The sequence below is a fragment of the Onychostruthus taczanowskii genome, unplaced genomic scaffold (assembly GCF_017590055.1).
Source record: "Onychostruthus taczanowskii isolate IOZ18803 unplaced genomic scaffold, ASM1759005v1 scaffold12, whole genome shotgun sequence".
Lineage (NCBI taxonomy): Eukaryota > Metazoa > Chordata > Aves > Passeriformes > Passeridae > Onychostruthus > Onychostruthus taczanowskii.
Window position 1 is genome coordinate 6,222,124 of NW_024498351.1, and position 16,468 is coordinate 6,238,591.

The following is a 16,468-nucleotide window of genomic DNA, read 5'->3' on the forward strand; positions in this document are numbered from 1 at the left end:
CCAGTGGCAGCACAGCCCGGTGGTTTGGGAAGGTGAATGTGTGCTGGTAAAACCAGGGCAAGCACTCGGCTGTTTTCAGTTCCAGCTTCCCCAGGCAAGTTTTTACTTTTAAACCACAATTTGTATCCTAAGCATGAGCATAACAAACCTCTGAGAAAGTTTTGAGGTTTCTGATATTTTTATGTCCTCTTGCATGTGCAGTCATATATTAAATACATCTCACATAAATCTAAATTCGTAAATAGCAGAGTCCTTTTCAAGAGTACAAACAGTCCTACCTCTGATGATAGCAAAGGCTCATATTTTAAAAAAATGCACACAAACACACTCTACCAAATATGCCAAACTATATTTAATGTGAAAATTATTACCTCATAAACATTTTCTACTAAAGCTTTTTCTGGATTTTTTTTCAGTAAATCTAATCTTTATAATGATTCCCAGTTCCCTAGTTAGACAGCAGGCAATAAATTCTTGTGGTGCATGTTTGTGCAAGACTGACTCGCACATTTATTATCTCCATTTAAAGGACCACTATTTTTTCCACTTAATTAAAAATGAATGCAATGAATATGCTCATTAACTGTGTTCAAAATCCATTACTGCCATGTACCACAGTTTTAAATCTTTGTTGAACTTATGATACTAATTACTTTATCATTATCTTTCTTCCCCCAAACACAAACTAATTCCTTTAACAGATCCACCAGTGTTTTTACTTTATGATCAAGTATACAACTTATTACAAAGGCAATGTGTACATTAATTGTACTAAGGCCTCAGGGCTCAACACATTTATCAAATTTATTTGGAGCACTGAGCATTTTTTCTTTTCAAGATCAGCTTTTGAAATTTCTAAAGACAACTTTTTTATTTTTCAGTTAAGAATATGAAATAATTACCTACCTTTCTGATTTTTAAAGAGTGAAATAAGCTAATATTTACATTTATTGACTTAGGTTTAAGATGTTGAGGGGAGTCAGGGGGCTTAGTGCCTCTACCTAACTTGCAGTGCTTTTTATTGCACTCTTTGGTCTTCTGGTACACCTGAAGTAAAAGAGAAGCTCAAATTCCACAGTTTAAATCCTAGACCCTTCAAAATAAAGCTAATTAATGCCATTAGTAGAGAGGTAAACTTGAGGGAAATAAGTATCCTGAAAAACCAAATAAAATTCAGCTTGGATAATGACATTTTTAGCCAATAACTATTCCTGTCAGTTATCTAGGTTAAATGTGCTACAAGAGCCTGCCAAAAAGCCTTCTGTGAGACTAAAATTCCTCTCATCATACATCTGGACTGATGTCTGAACTTTTTGTAAAAATAACAAAACAAAGCTGTTCAGATGCTTTAGCATTTACATTAATGTGCTACGTAATTTTGCAGCTGATGTCACAGGGCTAAGCATCAGCAGGGACAACAGCACCACCATGGAAAACTATTTCCCCATCAAGAGAAGCTTGTACTTGAAACACAAGAGATCTAGGATAAATAACCAAGAGCTGAAATGCCATTTTACAATTGCAATGGAGTAAGCAAATGTTAAAATGCATGTTGAACTTACCAATGCAGAAGCCTTCTTTTCTTTGCAGTGTGCAAAGGAGAAAACACAAGCCTCTTTGAAAATGACTAAAGAAATGCTCTGGTGCTGTATCTGTAATATTTTTTTTTTAATACAACCAAGTAAAATTTATGCCAAAAGGCAGTCTAATCTCCTTTCTGGGGACTACAGATGCTCTGGCCTTTAGGCATGATGCCCACAATGCCTTCTGTTATACCTGTTGCAGAAGATCTAATCCCCTCCCCTAAGGCCTGGGTGCCTGGGAACATGGATTGAAGTAACAACCTGAGCAAAGACAATTTACTGGAAAGGAGCAAGGAAGTAACATAAGCAGCTCAAAGCTTCAACAGCTTTCCAACCAGGAAATGTATTTTCCAAGGGTATATGTTTTCCTCTCCTTTCTTTATGTTTTTCTGTGGTTTATACTGTCATTTCCTAAACATATTCTGACAGGCTGTTTATCTTGGCTTGAAGTTTTGTGACCTTTCTATGGCTTCTCTCTGCCTCCAGAATTCCACAAATATATCAAAAAAATATAAGAAGCAAAAATCCACCAGGTAAAACCGTTTGTCATATCAGTGGCGTTGGACCTTTACATCTGCATACAGATGCATGCTAGAGAAAACTCTAGAAAAGCCCTTTAACACAGTTTGTGACAGGTGAAATTTATTCTTGCTTCCCCTTTTGACAAAAACAAGTTTCCTTTTCTTTAGTTAAGAAATAAGAAGTGTTAACAATCCCTAGTGAATTTTTTATGGCATTTTGTGGGGCAATGTAATATTTCTATTCCAACTTGTTTTAAAGCACATAGAATTCTGAGGTTTTCCTGGTGTTGGCATAGCACACCCACCTGCAGACCCAAAACATCTGGCAGTTCACCAGACAAACAGTTGTAAAATAGCACTGAAATGGTTTGGGCAGCTTCTATTTTGGAAACACTGGAAATTACTAAAAACTGTCGTCATGCAAATATAACTTTGATATTTTACTAATAAGAATTTTAACACCATCATTCCAAAGAAAACTTCACTTCCCTCTTTCAGCTCTATTTGAAAAAATTTCAGTTTCTGCTATGGCAATATTTATATTTCCTATGACACAAAATCTTGGTTTCCATAATTTGACATAACTATTCCTTTGTATAGACAGAAGTGTGAGGTACCGGTGATACCTTAGGTAGTCTTCACTTCTTAGATCACTTTCAAATCACATCTGTAAAAAATAATATTGCTCTTTGTAAAATAAATATATTTGCCTATAGAGGAAACCAAGGCCAAACATTTAGCTAACAACATTTTTTTCAAAGCTTGGCAGATTCACATTTATCCAAGTGGAAAATGGGACACTGAAGCATGACAGAGGCACTCAAATCCATGGTACCTAATAGCAGCTTTGTTATTCCCTGCAGGCCAATATACAGCAAAGATGTGTGATAGGACAAGAGGAATGCAGAGTTTATGATAAAGGACAGAGGGAAAATAGGAGGATCTCAAGAAGGGAGAAAAGGACAGAGTGGCATGCTGGATTACAGAAAAAAAAATATTCCAGCTAAGGAACAAGCCTACAGACATAGCAATACAGTTGTAAAAAGAAAAGCATACTCCATCATTCACTCAACAGGTGGAGAATTTTCTTTTTTCAATACCAATACTACCCCTCTCACTGAGACAAAATTAATTTTTCCTCAAAGACAAAAGCACAGACCCAAAAGATACATCACATGAGATGAAAATCAAAATGACACAAAATTTAAGTCATTGGTAATCATGAAACTGCAGGTACCTGTGCAGTAATTTTCAGCTTATATAAAATGAAATTTTAACTCAGGTATTATTTTTTTACTTTACAATGTGACCAGGTCAGGCAGCTCAACCACCTATTGCCCAACTTTGCAAGCTTCAGAGAAGCTATTTAATTCCATTGCCTTTCAAATGCATTAATTTACACCATATTCTTGTGCATTTGCTGCCAGACAGAAATATCCATATTAATGTCAGACTGGCCTGTTCAGTCCAGTCCCCCATTCAGCACATCACTTTAAGTTACCTATGAATAATGCCACTTGCCAGACAGGCAGCAGAGAAAAGAACTCAGAAAGCAGATTTCCTGGAGGGACAGAAGGGAGATTGCACCTTGACTTAAATGGTGGCTCTGTGACAGCACCAGAAAATTCCATACAGGGAAAAAATTCCGTAAAGATTATTCTGCTTAACATCACCAGAAATATTTAACTGGCGCTACTTTGAGTGACACTAAAGTCAGGATACTGGAACAAAACATTTTCAAAAACTAACCATTGCAAAATTTTAATTATTTAAAATATTTCCTCTGGATTTTGTTTTTCCAATACGAATTTCCAAACAAAGTTACCCAGAGTCATTTGACTGCGTTTCCTGAGGCTCACAACATGGGTGATTTACCCCTAAGACTCACCCTCGTTAGCAGGACTTGGCAGTGTCTTCTCCTGCAAGAGGAAACTCCCTTGGATATCATTACAGATCATCCAACAATTGAGAAAAGGCCTATGTCCTATCATTTCTGTCATGAAATCATCATGCTTGATGTTTTAACATGTAAACAGAGAAAAGATGATGGAACACCAGTGATTTGCTGAGAAATAAATTTCCATAGTAGTTTCTGTATTTGCTGATCTTATACACACTGTGTTATAACAGTCACTGGAAAGAAACAACAAACCCAGATATAATCCAAATAAATAACTGATGAGGTCAGTTTTTGTACTCAGAAAAATTATGTTTAATTATATACAAATATCACTTCTAGCAGTAGACATCACTTGCAGCCAACGAATGAGCATAAAACCCCCAAGTATCCTGGCGTGTCTACATTTTCCATGAAATAAAGATACTCAAGGTATAAACAGAGAACATTTCTAACTGCCATTCCCCAAATATGGATTGTAATTTCTGCGCCAACCTACTTTGAATACATCTATTTTAGAATATGCAGTACTACACATTAGGAACTGCCTTATGGAAACACAGATTCATTCACAAATGTTACACGGTTGCCATGGTTCTCCCTGTTTAATCTTTTCTCACACTGATTAATAACAGCCTGGGGCTTCTAACACAACCACACAGCTCTCTCTGTATTTCTACCTTGTTATTTAGAATACATGGGAAAAAAAAGTTTAATCCTTAGATTTCACTCACTGCAAGCCATTTCGATCATAAATATACACTTAACCACATTACAAGTGAAAGGAAAAACAAGACAGAGTTCAAACCCCAATTTCTACTCTTCAAACATTCAAACTTTTTTTATTAAAAGGATGCACTGATTGTTTGATTTGGAGAAATTAATTGCTGCATTACCACACTCCACTCTACCAGAAAATATATTTTCCATTTTCTGTGGACCAGTTCCATGTGAAGGTGAGAAATACACATTTTGCAAAGCAGCTTTTGTCCCTTGGTGAATGCATTTTGGCACTGCATGCAAAAATAAGAAGTTCAAAGAAATGTGTCTCTTTTCCTCAAAACTCCCATTTTTATCAAAAGTTTACTTCAGTGCTAATTAATAAACTGTGTATTGCTGAAAACATTTCCCTGATGACTAGACAGTTGGCACACAACTTTATCTAGGAAATAAATCCTCATGACTGATATCTAAGTGCACTGATAAACACTTATGTTTCTCATCCATAAGCACATGAATATCCCATAGCCTCTGAAGGTGACATCCACCTTGTGGGGACAAAGGGACAAGAATGAGACATTTCAAACTAGATGCATCAGTAAATGTACTTCAGGCTCTGAAACAAAAACAATTCTATGTTCAACCAGCAAGCTTTCAACTATTTAAGCATATATTAAAGTACTGATACAGATTAAGCACATAAACAAGGAATTACAGGAATACAGAACGACAGAATTCAGCCTCTACTACAAACTAATTTATAGCCATACAACTTCTATTCATACAGCATTTCAAGCACTTGAATAAGAATCTTATCGATAGAGACAGTATAATCCTGCAGGTCAGAGTTGGAGGTAAGGAAAGAAGATGTTTTCCCAAACTCTTTCTTTTAAAACATAGATTGTCAAATTTCTTAGAAGCTACTTATCTTCATTGTATTACAGAATGACAGTATTCCCAATGCCAGTCAGAAATATGTTTAGCTCTTTTAAAACACAGATTAAATTTGGTACAAAAATGGCCTTTTATGAGTACAACAGACATAGAAACCAAGAAAGTGCATGACATTTCATACCATCACTATTACTATATATCAAAGAAGAATTTGGGAAAAAGGGTGAGCTTGGAAAAAATGTACACACACAAATAAGCCTGCAAATGATGCTTCAGTCCATGCACTTACTTTGGCCTTTATCTTTAAATACAAAGAATTAAGTTCTGTGTAGATGAAGATTCCAAGGATTACCAACACTCACAGTTAATATGCTACACTTACTTTTCTCCTATCTGACTACACATTCTCCTGTAGTCTTATAAAATACAGTAAATAAAACAGATTTTCCACAAAATTAGAAGTTACTTGGGAAGGTTATTTTTCAAGGACTAAAAATGGGTAACATTTACAAGAAACCCTTTCCTGTGCCATTTCACCTCTAACTGTCTATTTTGTACTATTCACTGGACCTCCTTAGTATTCTGCACCAGTTATAAACTAAATAATAACACACACAAGAAAAAATGGTAATTGGACAAAGTATTCTTACTCTTGCACAGCAGCACTTCTATTATTGGCTTTGTCTTCTGCTGTGCAAGGCATTACCTGTAGTATTATTATTATTATTATGTTACAGTAAAACATTGTGTGGAAATGAACACCAAAGTTTCAGGGTTCTGCTGTACTGGACACTACCATCTCCAAAGCACTTTTTCTTTCATAAAGATGCAGCTGCTGTCTCTCCTCACAGAGTGAATCATCTTAGTAAGTATCCTGCACTATACAGTACTACACATTCCAGATTTTGGAGAACTAAATGCCTTACCAAATTTTTCCCAGGACTCCTCTGTACAGTCTGGTATGCTTTATCTTGGGAATTACAGCAATCATAATAAATCACACGTTCCTACTGTACAGATCGACGTTTTGTAGAAAACCAAAAAATCTAATGGACCTTAGAGTTCACATTTACAGGCAAGGTTGTAAAGCACTATTTCCATAAAATTTCTTCCTCTGTTCACACTGTTCACAGTGGTCAGTGCATCTGTTCCAGCTTCTGTGAATCCACAAACACATATTTTACCATTGTTTTTCAAGCAGCATTATAAACATTTATTCTAGTATCCCAAAGAGTAATTTCTTCTTTATGCACTTTCCAAGATATTCCAGGGCATAAATCCTAGAATGCAGCAATGGCTCCAGACAGTGATGCGCAAACTACGGCTAAGCAATATTCAAAAGTAGAGGTTTTGGTGAAAAAAAACATAAGGAGCATAAGGGGCATTTTTATCAATGCAAAGATTCTGCCAGGGCAGTGCTTCCCTTCCCCTAAAGCACCCTCTGAAATTAGAACACCATGACATGCCTGGATAAGCTCCTCATCTTCCCTTCCCCTCCTCCTGCCTGCTTCAGGGGAGGCTGGGGCTCTATCTATGTTCATTTAAATGAAAACACCTTTATTTTCTTTAGCTCACAATAACATATGGCCTCTTGCAGCTACACCTGAACACAGGATTTGCCAATCCAGGACAGAGCAGTTGTCACAGTCTGATATTCTGCTTCAGGACAGACAAGTAATTGCTAATCAAACAAAAGGTGAAAAAACCCTGTAATGTAACAGACCAGTCTGCATGAGCCATAAAAAAATGTATTCTCAATCCCAGAAGATCACTTTTTACCCAAGGAGCATAAAAAGTTTCCTCTCACTTCAGTTTTACTAGTTATAAATTGATGGTCATAAAATTATGCAAGTCTATTTTCAGTCCAGCCACAGTATCAAAGGTTAGTCTGAAGAGGTATGTCTTAATAACTGGTGCCACAGTGCTGGTCTCCCTCTTCACATGCTACTTTCAGAAAATGAGATGATCTAATAATTTACCTTATAAAACCCCTCTGATGCTCCCACATGACCACCTAATATTTTTTACAATAATACATCTTTCTTTCTTTTTCTGATGCACATGCATCTTCTCAGATATCCTGATGACCAGATTGATGTAAATTGCATTACATTTTACTTCTACTTTATCCTAATGGACCAGCATTGAGTGCAAGACTGGATTGTTACTAACTTGTCTGACTGAAAATATTTGCTGCTAATGCTGTCTGACTACAATTGCATGTGAGAAACATACTTTGTTAAAATGCTGATGATACACTTAAAGAAGCAAGGACAGCATTTAGGAAGATGGTAAGTGGAGAAAAAAAGGTAAAAGGAAAAGCTGCACAACAGGTGAAAAAACACACTGTCCATCTAGGAACAGGACAGCTGGAATGTCTGCTATTCCTGTTTAATCCTGCTTATATACCTGATGGTGAGTCTAACATCGTAACTGTACCTGGACTTCCAGTAATCAGGAAACATCAAGAAGGGACTGTATGCTATACTTATACTTACATATTTAGACACATGGGGTAACTTTAGATTACTTTGTTGGTCCTGACTCTGCAGCTTGCAGAATCTTGTCATCAGGAGCTAAACTGAGCCTTACCAGAAACTACAGGTGGCTACAGAGTCTGTCTGTGTCCCTGAGCTCAGGTGGTGGTGGCTCACAGTATGTTTTTCTGCCCCTGAAAGTAGAGATTTACTTCTCTGTTATAATAAGTGGTAGGGTGAGAGCAGAAGAACTCCATCAACTACAACTGCTGCCAGAACACCTTAGAAAGAAGCAAGACCCATCAGTTCCAAATTCACATTCGAAGAAAATAACTTTGGTCTCCACCATTAGAAACACTGCCAACTATGGTAACATAAAACAATTTCAGAAGCAATAAATTAGCATTAGGACCGTTTACAAAAATATTTTGATAGTGGGGACACAGTTTACTTTATTCAAACAGCTTGCTTGAGATTGAGAGGACTAGGAAGAAATTTTAAGAAGCCTAAATTTTTTTTAAGTCAGTGACTGTGGTGTGAAAAAGGAGTAAGGGATTATGTCAACTGCCCACTCATCAGCAATCATTTTCCAACACACTCATGCAGGCTGTGAAAACAGGCATCAATTACTTCCAAAATAATATCTATTATAGTGTCCTCTAGCAACAGTGGATACTAAAAATGAATGCTGCATTTACAGAAATTGAGGGAAAAGTGGGTAGGTGAGAAGGTGGTCTCTAGGTTTGTGCAGAGTGCCCTTCTGATCACATCACCTGCGCTCTGCTGTCCTCCCATCCCACCCAGAGAAGCATCTCCTTCACTCTTCCTTTCTTGTGTTTCACTCTGATTTGCTTAGAGAATGCAGTTTTGCAGCTTTAAGAGCTTTCTGTACAAAAGAAGAGTTTACTCTTCTTGAAGCCTCGGAAATGTGTGTTACAGAGTAGCCTCAGTTACAACCACACTGAGCTTTGCTTTCCTGATTTGTTTTTAGCATTTTTATTGCCTGTGATACCTGCTTTGTCACACTTATAAATCTCTTATCATGAGAATGGTATTAAGCAGATTTTAATAAGCAGTAGAGAACCCAAAAGAAAGGATACACACCACTGCCACACTGGGAACAGAGGACAGCAGCTAAACCAAAAGGATGGGACCAGCTGAAAGACGAGTTAATGTTTGAATTATGTGGAATGTTTTATCTGGAATCACAAAATATCCAAAAGGAAGATATTTCTTAAAAAAATCCTAATAAACCAAACCACCAAAATCCAAAAACAAAATAAAAAAATTCCCACTACAGTTTTGTTCAATGAAATCAGAATAGAGAAGAAACAGACCCAGATATTTCTTTTTATGCAAAAAATCTACTCATTTTTTTTTCTTTAAAACACTAAGAAAGCAGGAAGCATAAGTTTGTTGGATTTTTCTTCAGAATTCTATTCATTAAATTGAAAGAATATTGTTACATTGCAACTCACATGAGAGAAATAACTTTTGTAATATAAAACTATTTTATTTATATATAAAAGAATTTTTAGATAATCACAGGACTCTGGCTCCTAAATCAATGTAACTTCTTACAAATTTTGATCCCCATCCCCCACTCTTATCCATTTAGCATCCAAACTTCTCTTGCACTACTTTTTAGTTTTCTTGCAAATGGATCAAAGAATTAAAAATCAAAACCACTCTACAAACATCAGAAGAAATTACTCCATCAGCCCAAACTGACACAAGTAATTTTCTACATAATTTTCCTAAAATGCCACCTTTCTGCCACTGATAAAACATCAATGCTGCTACAAAGGGCTTCAGATTAAATTAGGTACTTCACACTAATTCTCTTCCATCAGTATTTCAATTAAACCAAGGCAGTTGAATGCTAGAACTCATCCCAACCATTTCAATTATATGTCCCCCTTTCATACTTTGAATAAAAATGATTAACAATTTATTTTTGTCTTGGGAAAGAATTAAATATTTTGTATTAAGGAATGAGAGTTCATATGCTTTTTATAACCCTGTATATTAATGAATCATTCCTTTCCAAATGCATCTGAGTCACAGAAAAGGGCTATAATAAATTCTAACTCAGTTACGGTTTCATTTTTGCAGAACTTACAGCCAATTATGAGAAACTTCAGTATGACTGATAGGTAGAGTCACCTAAACAGAGCCCAGCCCACCCATGTGTCAAATCTCACAGAATTACAGAATATTCTGGGTTGGAAGAGACCCACAAAGACGATCGAGTCCAGCTCTTAGCCCTGCACAGGACCATCCCCAAGAGTCACACCCTGTGCCCAAGAGCACTGTCCAAACACTTCTTGAGCTCTGTCAGGCTGGTGCTGTGACCACTTCCCTGGGGAGCTATTCCAGCACCTGATCACCCACTGGGTGAAGAACCTTTTCCTGATATCTAACCTAAACTGCCCCTGATACATCTTCAAGCCATTCCCTCGGGTCCCATGGTTGGGCACCACAGAGAAGAGATCAGTATCTGCACCTCTTCTGCTCACTGCAGAAGAAGTTGCAACTGCAATGATGTCTCCTCTTCTCCAGGCTGAAAGGACCAAGTGACCTCAGCTGCTCCTCACACAGCTTCCCCTCCAGAGCCTTCCCCATCCTTGTGGCCCTCCTCTGGACATTGATTACAGCTTAATTTTTTTTTTTTTTTTTACCCAAAACTGCACACAATGTCCAAGGTGAGGCTGCCCCAGAGCAGAGCAGGACAATCCCCTCCCTTGCCCAGCTGGTGATGCTCTGCCTGATGCCCCCCAGGACACGCTTTGCCCTCTTGGCTGCCAGGGCACAGTGACTCCTGTTCAACTTGCCATTGACCAGGACCCCCAGCTCCCTTTCCATGGCACTGCTCTCCAGCACCTCATTCCCCAGTCTGTCTGTACACCCAGAGTTGCCCCACCTCAGGTGCAGAATCCAGCACTTGCCCAAGTTGAACATTGAATCATTGGAGATTATCTCATGAAAAAACAGGTGGTTAAAATTGAACATACTGAAATGCTAAGGCAACAGCTGTAAGAAAAGAGTTTTAAGGATTAGTCTTCACTATAACTTTCATTTCTGCTTTCAGGATTCTATGGGTTTTGGTACTCAATGTTTTGGGGGTTTTCCCAGTTTGAAGCCTTAAAATTTTTGGGGACTCTATTTTGAATTCTCAAATAAAGGTGACAGCAGCAACCCCTTCATCTTCAGAAATATGTGAGGAAGCAGTAAAAATCCCAGCAGCCCAGCTGCTTAGCAACATGAGTCACTGTGAACATTGTCTGCACCACTTCCACTTTAAATACAGAGTTCACTTAAAGGTCCTTATGCAGTTATTCAAAGCCAACTTGAACTTTGTACTTACTCAGGAGATAACTTCTCCCTCTGTAACCACAGTCAATGAGAAGAATTTAACTGATAGTAAAGTCAGCCCATCAATTGTGTCCAGAAAACAATTTTCTTGGGAACCAGACCTTGATAAGAAACTTGTTGCCCTCAAAAGCCCCAGAAGTAATACTTACCTTATGTGAAGAGTTATTTCTTTCACAAATCTATGCTTGATACTGGTGTGGTCTTCACACATATACCATTGACTCTACAATGCACCAAGGTAAAAAACTTTTTCTTCCCTAGGGGGCAGAGTGTGGGATGGAGTTTCTTCTGAATAGAAGAAAATGATGCTGACATTATCCTTTCATGAATGCACTCTCTTGATGCTGCAAGGTGCTTCCATACAAAAGCACAAAACAGAAGCAAAATTTCTGTTGTTGTTTTTACTGAAGCATTAGAGAGTCACTGTTATGCATCCATCTCTTACTCCACATATTAGACATTGTAATAATGACAAGAAACAAAGTTCCACATGGTGCAAGTAACTCATTGTGTCTTATATTACACAGAAAGGTGTCTTTGGAAAATTGTGTGACAAAATGTTCAGTCCTTCTATTGTGTTTAGTGTAAATTATCACTGCCTAGCATCCATCTGAAACAAATCATGCAAAAAAAAAAAAAAAAAAAAAAGAAAAAAGAAATCCAGACTGCTAAGCAAACATTTTCTTTCTTCATAGTCACAGATGAAAGACAGTGTCTGTATGTTTCCTCTTTAATACACGTTTTTCAGTGTTGTCAGACTAAGCCAAATCTTCTAATTCTTTAATTCTTATAAAGAATTTCCTAACAATACATTCATTAGGAACCTATATGACTGATGAAGCAGTCTGGATCACAGCTTCTATCCCAGAATCTTGATGTTCCATGAATGGAAAGCAACAGCTCAGTCACAACAGACCTGCAGTGAAGGAAAGTAGCCATAGGAAACATGGAAAGGGGAGGTAGTGAATTTAATACATGTGGCACCGAAGATTTTACCCTATGTTAGCACTGATGGCTGCCTTCAGCTTAACTAATTTTCTGCAGGAAGAAGTTCCACAAATTACAAATATCATGTAGACAAGCTTTGAAATCTCTTTCAAAACATTATAGGTTAATGCTTTACTTATACATGTAAATGAACAGACTCACATCTGCAGCTGCTAAAAGCCTCCCTCCCCCCCTTAAACAAACAAACTACAGTTGATAATTTAAATTATTAGAGGGCTAAAGAGAGTTGGAAATTAGTGTCAGCATCCTAAAATAAAGATGTTGCTAAAATGGTATTTATTATTCTACTATCAGTTAGTTCCATAGCCTTTTACTCAGGCATTTCATCCTTATCACCTTAACTACAGTAATTGCACTTTGGATTTGTGACACATTTCTGTGTTTTATTATATATAATAAAAGTCAGACTGTAATCATCAGATGATTAGAAAGAACAGCTGCAGCCACTACTCAGATGAACAACTAGAGCCATTCCATGCACAGGGAGAGAGCAAGAAGAAAGATTCTTTACTTTCCCTTTCCTATTTTTGCCTTGCATTTTAATGCTCTGACCAACTCACATAATCAGACTTCCCTTCAAGGTCAAGTGTAATATCTATGCTCTTGCTGGAAGAAAGCTAAATCTATGTCTTCCTGTCACAGAGGAGTTAATCATAAAGCTGTTATCACTTCATGTTCTTATTGACAGAAAGCAACAAATTTGAACAACAAGCAACAGCTGAGAAGAAGTCAGTTTTTGGTCAAGAAGAGTTATGGCAGCTCCCTGGCAATAGGAGCTGTCTGGCACAGGAGTCTAATGGCTTTATGATTAAAACAGGATTGAGGGGCTACCATCATGAAAATAATGACCATGTCATACCATACCAACAGCAGAAAAACTGCATTTTCATTTCATCAGAAAGGGCAGGCGTATGCAATCCAAATTCGCAATGCCTCTGCTAGAAATTCACTGCCACTTTTACCATGTAAACAGTACTGCACAAAACACCCAAAAGTTACATCCTTCTCCTTTCTCCTTGGTTGGTTTGAAGGGGGATTATTTTGCTTGTAATATTATTCTTTTGCAAGTCACAACTGAAATCAAACAGACTGTATGAAACTGAAGTTACCATAATATTGCAGAGATTTATACATCCCTACTGTCTACCAAATAACCTACATCTCTTCTAGACATATGCATGGATCTAGTTTCCAAAAAAAGTGGAGTTTGTGTTCACTTTGGAAAGGACTTCTTAACATTTTGTCCATTGGAAGGATGAAGTGCAGATGATGTACAACTATTGTGAAGAAAACCAAAAAACAAAAAACATTGACTAGCTTTAAAAGAATGAAAACATGATGTGCTTGAATTTCACATACATCACCATTGTAAAACCAGGATAAAAAATCACGCTTACGACTGTTGAGAAATAGCAGAATGTGCAGGAGAGGCTGAGTCAGAAGGGCTGGCCTTAACACAATTTTTTGTAATGCAAATTTGCTACATTAGTAAATACTCTAAGTTGAATGGCAAGTAAAAACCGAGTGGGGAAAAAAAAAAAAAAAAGCCATGCAGGATCACTTTGATTTGCATTTGAGAAAATATTTGAAGTACAGCCTAGAGTGATACCTGAAAAATATCTGTAAAATGTGATATTTGCTATAGATGAAAAGACTTCACTGAATAGCCTGAAATGTCAGAACTGACTTTGAAGAAATCCACGGTCAGATACAGGAAAAAACTTGCCATAGCTTCAGGATGCATCTATGACATTTTTTAGTCACCACTACTATTGTATTCCTGATGTAGAACCATGCTAAACAAAAAACACTTGTACAACTGGATATGTTTGAGTTTCATTTTTCTCCAAATCATGGGCAATATTTGAATTACTATGAGATGCAAAAACTGCTAATTATCTTAAGCTGTTATACTCCAGACTATTCTCTCATTGGCCCTATGAGCTGACACCATAGGACCCCACAGTCTGCAGAGATGACGAAGAAAGTTCTGGCATTACCCGGAATGAACAGCTTAAACAGGTAGAGAGACTGAAAACTGTGACAATGACCACAGCAGGTAACTCATGAGGTTGTCTCAGACACTACAGAAGGGAGAAAATGATATCCTGATACACACTGTACACTGCATAGAAAGTCTAATGTTTCCTGGCTGCAATTTTTACTTAGTTTCAGTCATATGTCAAAGCTAAAGGTATAGAATTATAATAGATCAAACTTCATGTGATGTTTCATTCTGTCCTTGGTCATACAAACCTGCTATTGGAGAAATCGTTGAGCAGTCTACATGAACAATAGTGATCTGTGTGTTTCAAGATGGCAGAAGCACAGTGCAGTAATAAATTCTGTGGGATGTAGTCAATAAAAAAACCCTAGTTTTTCTACAGAAAGTATTGGAAGAAGTATAAATAATTTTATTAGGAACTCTAAGGGTAAGAAATGCAAGACATAACTCAAAAGAGATATTACTCGGGTAACTGGTAACTTACTTGACCTGTGTAGAATTATTTTACATATGTAATCTGTCTCTTAGTTATTTTGTCAACTTGTTTGTTATTTATACACCCTTTACATTAAACAAGTTGCAATTTGTCTTCCTTTACTGAACTTGCTACTGAAATTGAAGTCCAAAGGAATCCTGGAGTTAAAATCAAAAATAGAAATCTTTTCCAGAGAGAAATATAACTCTCTTTTTAATCTTCCAAACCAAAAAGCCCAGTATTTTTTTCAGTAGGACACATATCAGGAATTGCAGTCATACAAATTCCTGGTATCCCTGAACAATTACAAGCATGGTAAGATTCTAACTGAGTGAAGATTGAGTGACTTGCTACTGTTTCTTAATTTGTCAGTCCTTTTGTATTTAGCACATTATTTACCTAAAATAAATCTACTCACAATTAAAATACTATTCTAGTTATAATATTATAAAATATTTTAACTTATCTTTCTTCTCTTTTTGCAAGTGGATGAATTAGTCACCCTACCTGGATTTTCTTTCACTTGCCACTTCACTCTGCCATATGCAAAGAAAAGGAAAAGCAAGCTAAGTTTTTACTTGAAGAAAAGACTTATTGTGCAAAGGGAGTCCACTCATTCAAGCAAACCTGTGTTTACAGTCATTAGCATATAGTACAGTACTGATATGGCCTTGGTAATTACTTGCTTTAGAATTCTGAGAAAAAGATATTTATCTGTTATAAACACCTTTTCCCAAATTAAGGATAAGTGCAAAAATAACCTCTAAAGAATTCAAATTTGTTATCAAAAGTTGATACAAACCAATGGAATAACAGGCAATTAAAAAAACCTGAAAACATGAATCAAGTCAAATGCGTATATGACGTACACAAAAATAAAAATCAAACCAGAAAAACAAAAAAACCCAAAATATTACTGTGAAACAAAAATCTTGTGTGAACTACTGCTCCAGGAAGGTATCAAAGGAGAAAATGCCATTTAAATGACGTATTTTATTTAATTTACTGAAGAGTGCAAACAACGTACCACTATTCACACATCAGGACTTTTTATGATGTGTTGCTGAGAATACAGACAGATACAGGATACACGAGTTTAGGATGTCTCCTCTTTCACCCTCCCACAGGAAATGTCAGTCCTACTGCCTCTCAAAACATCCAAAACTTTATCAACCACATGGCTTGGTTCAGAACTACATCTGTGCTGACGCCTGTTATGTCACAACTGTTTCTCTCCCAAATTACAAAGCCTTCAGCTGAGAATCATGGAAGGAAACAGAGACCCCGCAAGTCCTACAGAAACCTTCGCCAGTGACTGAGCATGCAGATGCTTACTGAAGTCAGGGAAAAACCAGTACCACTGAAGAATGTCAATTAGCACAGTACTTCAAGTGCTGTTTTTCACAGATAACTTGACAACTTAAGGCCATTAAAATATTGTAGAGTAGTGTGTGCAGGTGTCTTAAACAGCGGTGTAATACTTTTTGTCATGACCTGAATTCTGCTTCAGGCA

At 37.0% G+C, this 16,468-nt stretch overlaps 1 protein-coding gene across 2 annotated transcripts in view; it reads right to left on the bottom strand.

The window, feature by feature from the left end:
- Positions 1-16,468, bottom strand: part of PDGFC (platelet derived growth factor C) — a 119,956-nt gene that overhangs the window by 33,496 nt on the left and 69,992 nt on the right. The gene's annotated exons all lie outside the window — the stretch shown is intronic.